This window comes from Citrus clementina, unplaced genomic scaffold (assembly GCF_000493195.1).
Source record: "Citrus clementina cultivar Clemenules unplaced genomic scaffold, Citrus_clementina_v1.0 scaffold_5, whole genome shotgun sequence".
NCBI lineage: Eukaryota > Viridiplantae > Streptophyta > Magnoliopsida > Sapindales > Rutaceae > Citrus > Citrus x clementina.
In genome coordinates this window covers 28,233,390-28,238,887 of record NW_006262201.1, presented here as the reverse complement: position 1 = coordinate 28,238,887, position 5,498 = coordinate 28,233,390, and positions in this window count along the sequence as shown.

Sequence of the window (5,498 nt, the reverse complement as noted above, 5' to 3'; positions counted from 1 at the left end):
TCTTTTCTGCACATCTATCAAAGTCTTTCCAGTTGCTAGAAAAGGTCTTCCCAATACAATGGGTACCTCTTTATTAACTTCAAAGTCCAGTACAATGAAATCCACTGGAAAAATGAATTTGTCAACCTTCACCAATACATCCTCTATTTTTCCTTCAGGGTATGCATGAGATCTATCAGCTAATTGCAGAGTGACTGTTGTTGGTCTGCACTCCCCTACTCCCAGCTGCTTAAATACAGATAATGGCATCAAATTAATATTAGCTCCCAAGTCACAAAGTGCTTTGCCAGCATACCTAGTTCCTATAGCGCAGGGTATTGTAAAACTCCCTGGATCTTTTACTTTTGTGAGAATTTTACTCTTGAGCATATGGCTGCTCTTCTGTGTTAAAGCAACAGTTTCAAACTCTCTCAGCTTTCTTTTTCATGCTAAGATATCTTTTAAAAATTTCACATAATTTGGCATTTGCTCCAAAACTTCCACAAAAGGTATATTTATGTGCAGTTGTTTCAGCCCTTCCAGGAATTTGCTAAACTGCTTGTCTTGTTATTGCTTCTGGATCCTTTGTGGGAAAGGTGGTGGATGTCTAAACTGCTAGGTAGCTTCAGGAGATATCAAACTCTGTTTGTTTGGTTTGGTGCAGGTTGTGACTACTGGTGTTGCAATTTCTTTTTCAACATGTTTTGGTTGAATTTCCTCTGTAGTTGCTGTAACTTGGCCCATGTAACCAGTGTCTTGAAGAGGAGGTTGTTGTAACATGCTTCCCTTTTGAGGTAATTTTTGTGCTGAATTGAATTCCATCCCATTTTTTGTTACATCAGCTGGGATATCAACATTCTTTCCAGACCTCAAATTAATTACTTTGCAGTGTTCTTTGCCCTCCCTCCTAGGGTCTTTTGTGTTGGTAGGTAGGCTTCCTTGAGTTCTGCTGCTTATTACTGTGGCTAGTTGTCCCATTTGGTTTTCCAGGTTTCTCAAGGATACAGCTTGACTCTGCACAATTGCTTCATTCTTTACAATGTACTCTTTAATCAGTGCTTCCAGTGAAGTGATTGGATCCTGACTGTTATGCTTTTGCCCTTGACTCTGCTGATGAAAACCAAGTGGTTGTGTGTTTTTATTTTGTCTATTTAATGCTGGAGCATTTCGATTCTGACTGCTCCATGCAAAATTTGGGTGTTGCTTCTAGCCAGGGTTGTAAGTATTTGAATATGGGTTGTTCTGAGGTTATCAACTGAAATTACCCACATAGTTTACTGAAGCTGGGTTTCCAGGACAATTATCAAAGTTATGCTCTTCACCACAGTATACACAAGAAAGTTCAGTAACTTGCTTTACTGTTGCTGGAGCAGATGTCAAGGCCTTTACTATGTTAGTTAATGAGGTCACTCATTAACTAACATTGCATTTTTTGCATTTTTTGCATTTCATCTTCAAGTTGATGGAAGAAAGTAATCTCATTCCGCAACTTTGCATTTTTTGTTGGTGGGAAATATTTCATTAGGAATTTATCAGCCAATTCATTCCATGTAGTGATGGAATCAGATGGTAACGAATTTAACCATACTCTTGCTTGATCTCTTAAGGAATAAGGAAAGAGTCTCAGCCTTAAAGCATCTTGTATTGCTCCAGCAATCTTGAAAGTATCACTTACTTCCAAGAACAATTTAAGATGGAGATGAGGATCTTCATCTGGCAATCCATTGAATTGACCAACTGTTTGCAACATTTGAAACATCACTGGCTTTAACTCAAAATTTGCAACGTCTACTTCAGGTCTGATGATGTCAGGATGTACAACTTGAGGAGTTAGCACAGCATAATCTCTTATAGCTCTGTCTCTGTCATCAGCCATGTAAATAATATTGTTATTGCCTGGCTGTCTCCCGTTAACATGTTCATTCTGCTCTCCTTGAATGTTTACTGGTTGTAAGGGCCCGTGAGGATTCAAATTTCCCGCATCCTGCAAATTATTCATGCTTGAATCAATTTCTGAATTCCTTTGTTCTCTTCGCAATCTCCTGACAGTCCTTTCAATCTCAGGATCGAATTAGAATACCACAGACCTGTCTTTGCGCATGCATGTACCGATCTCCTAATAAATAGAATAAATCAAATCAAATTTGGCGCTATCAAGATTTACTTTACACTTTAAAAATAAACAATCAATCCCCGGCAACGACCCCAAACACTTATTGATTTATTTTTATAATCAATTACTACCAATGCCGATGTGCAAATATACTGATGCAGCGGAAGTTTAATGTTCAAAATATTCCGTTGATTCTAGAGAATACCGGAACAAAATAATAATTAAATTCACGTTGATTCAAAAGAATACCGTGAATTTAGGGATTAAGACTCGTTGATTCCGCAGAATACCGAGAGTTAACTGTTCAAATACTCACAAAGAGATTTGAAAATTGAAATATTATTGAACTCAAAATTATGCATTCAAAGGTTACAAGAGGAAGCTATTTATAGTAGTAGTAATTATCCTAATTCATGAAGTAAAAACAAAATCCTAAATTGAAAGGGAAACAAAATTCTAAATTAGAAAGGAATTTAAAAGTCTTAAACTTTAGTTAATAAGGAAACTAATCCTAGTATAATATGGATTCCTACTCTTCATCATATACACAACAAGTAATAAAGTGATGAGTATTCAAGATCGTCTCCACAGGGATTGATGTTACTCAAAATGCTAAAGCAATCACAATAGTGCAAATTAACTAAAACCGAAACAAACAATTGTTAAATAATTCTATCGTAATTAATAATTGCGAGAGATGGAAATAAAACAATACTGTAATGAAATAAACTAAGTTAACTGTGTCTAAGATTCAATTGAGAATATAGTAGTTGAATAATCAAACTCTCCTAATGGGGTGATTGGTGTTTACCAAATTAGCACCAGTTGTTACAATAAGTGCTGCAGCACTGGGCAGAATAAATCTGCATCCTCAGCTATCGCATGTTAGAAATCTCATACCTTTAAATCTACTAACAATGACCAGTTGCTCATATATTTATGGTACGTCATTATATCCTTTAATCTCTCTACCCTACAAGGTGAACACCTATGTCCAGAGTGTCACAAATCTTAACTTCAAGTATTGCCCTTATGGGATTCAAGATAACCTAATCCAGGAAACTCAATTTAAGAACAAGTAATACTCTAATAATGTCCGCTAAGACATGCCCCTTTGCTGCTCTTAACTGAAACTATTAAATGGGTGGTCAACCGAAATAACAGTTATACTCATAAAAACTACTAGAGTAAAATGCTACAGCATTACCATAACAACATATAAGAACAATCAAGAACCCATTGGATTATTTGTCACTCAACTACAAGTAAATTTAGTTCATAATCTGGATGACAAAAATAATCATAAATATATTGATCCCGGAATACATCAAAATAATTAAAGGAAGAAGATAAATATAAGTTGAGCACGGCGAAAATCAAAGCCAAGTAATTCTGCACGATTCTCCAATGTTTCCAAAACAAAACTCTTTAATTCTGATCTTCTTCTTCTTCGTTCCTTTGTGATTATTCTAGTGATAATTTCCTTGCCGCCTTTCTTTGTGGTATTGCCTCCCTTTTATATTGCAAATTAGGGTAAACACAAGCCTATGAGTGTGCATGCGTTAAATTAAGAAACATGTGCTGACCCGCGCCCAAGTTTTCTCTCGCATTTACTTCCAGATTGCTACAGAACGGGTTGCTCTAACATCCGTAACAGCACTGCATTACTCCCGATTGTGCTTTTGTTCTTTTATGACTGGCTTATTTCCTCCTCTTGCTCATCTAATGCCTCAACATCCCCTCATGAATTAAGACTTTCCAAGAACCTACAATTATGCATATGTTTTTAGCACAAATTACTATAATTCAAGCAAAACTTATTAATACTCAACTAAAATGAATGTTTAAGCAAAATGTAATAAAAACACCTTATTTGTTCTCTAAAAGATCCTGATTCAAGTTTAGAATTGATGTAATAACTCTCATTTCCTAGAGTTATCACTCCCCTCGTTCATTTGACATCCATTGAAGAGCTAATACTTTCAAAGAATCACTTCTGCATCCCAATTTCACTTAAACCACTTTTCAATCACTCAAGACTCAAGAGCTTATGGGCTTACAACAATGAAATAAAAGCTGAAATAACTGAGTCACATTCTTTGACCGCCCCAAACTTCCAATTACAATCTCTCTTGTTGTCTTCCGGTTGTGGAGATGGTGTCACATTCCCCAAATTCCTTTACCATCAACATGACCTGGAGGATGTTCATCTCTCACATATAAAGATGAATGGAGAATTTCCAAATTGGTTGTTGGAAAACAACACAAAATTAGAAACTCTTTTTCTCATCAATGATTCTATTGGAGGACCTTTTTAATTGCCAATTCATCCACACAGGCGGTTAAGATTCTTGGGTGTCTCCAACAACAACTTCCAAGGCCATATTCCAGTAGAAATTAGAGATATTTTACCAAGTTTATTTTCTTTTAACATTTCCACGAATGCCTTGCATGGTAGCATTCCCTCTTCATTTGGTAAAATGAACTTCCTCAGAATTTTGGACTTATCCAGCAATCAATTGACTGGTGAAATCCCTGAGCGCTTGGCCGTCGGTTGCGTTAACTTGGAGTTTCTAGCGTTATCAAACAACAACCTAAAAGGTCACATGTTCTGTAGAAATTTTAACCTGGCAAATTTAATATGGTTACAATTGGAGGACAATCACTTCATAAGAGAGATCCCACAAAGTTTATATAAATGCTCCTCACTAGAAGGATTGTACCTTAATAATAACAGTCTTTCGGGTAAGGTTCCACGATGGTTAGGCAGTCTCACAAGTTTACAACATATTACAATGCACAAGAATCATCTTAAAGGTTCTATTCCAATGGAGTTTTGTCAACTGGATTTGCTTCAGATTTTGGACATTTCAGACAACAACATATCTGGAAGTCTACCATCTTGTTTCCATCCTCTCAATATCAAACAAGTTCATCTTTCAAAAAATATGTTACATGGACAACTAAAAAGAGGTACATTCTTTAATTGCTCTTCCCTTGTGACATTAGATCTTAGCTATAACCGCTTGAATGGCAGCATTCCGGATTGGGTTGATGGGCTTTCTCAGTTAAGTCACCTTATCTTAGGTCACAATAATCTTGAAGGTAAAGTGCCAGTTCAATTGTGCGAATTGAACCAACTACAATTGTTAGATCTTTCTAATAATAATCTTCACGGTCCTATTCCTCCTTGCTTTGATAACACCACACTTCATGACAGTTACAGCAATAGTTCTAGTCTTGATGAGCAATTTGAAATATCTTTTTCCATCGACGGCCCTGACGGAGATGTAGAAAAGCAAATCCGTGAAAATTTTGAGTTCACAACAAAGAACATTGCGTACATTTACCAAGGAAAAGTGCTTAGCCTCCTATCAGGACTTGATCTTTCTTGCAACAAGCTGAT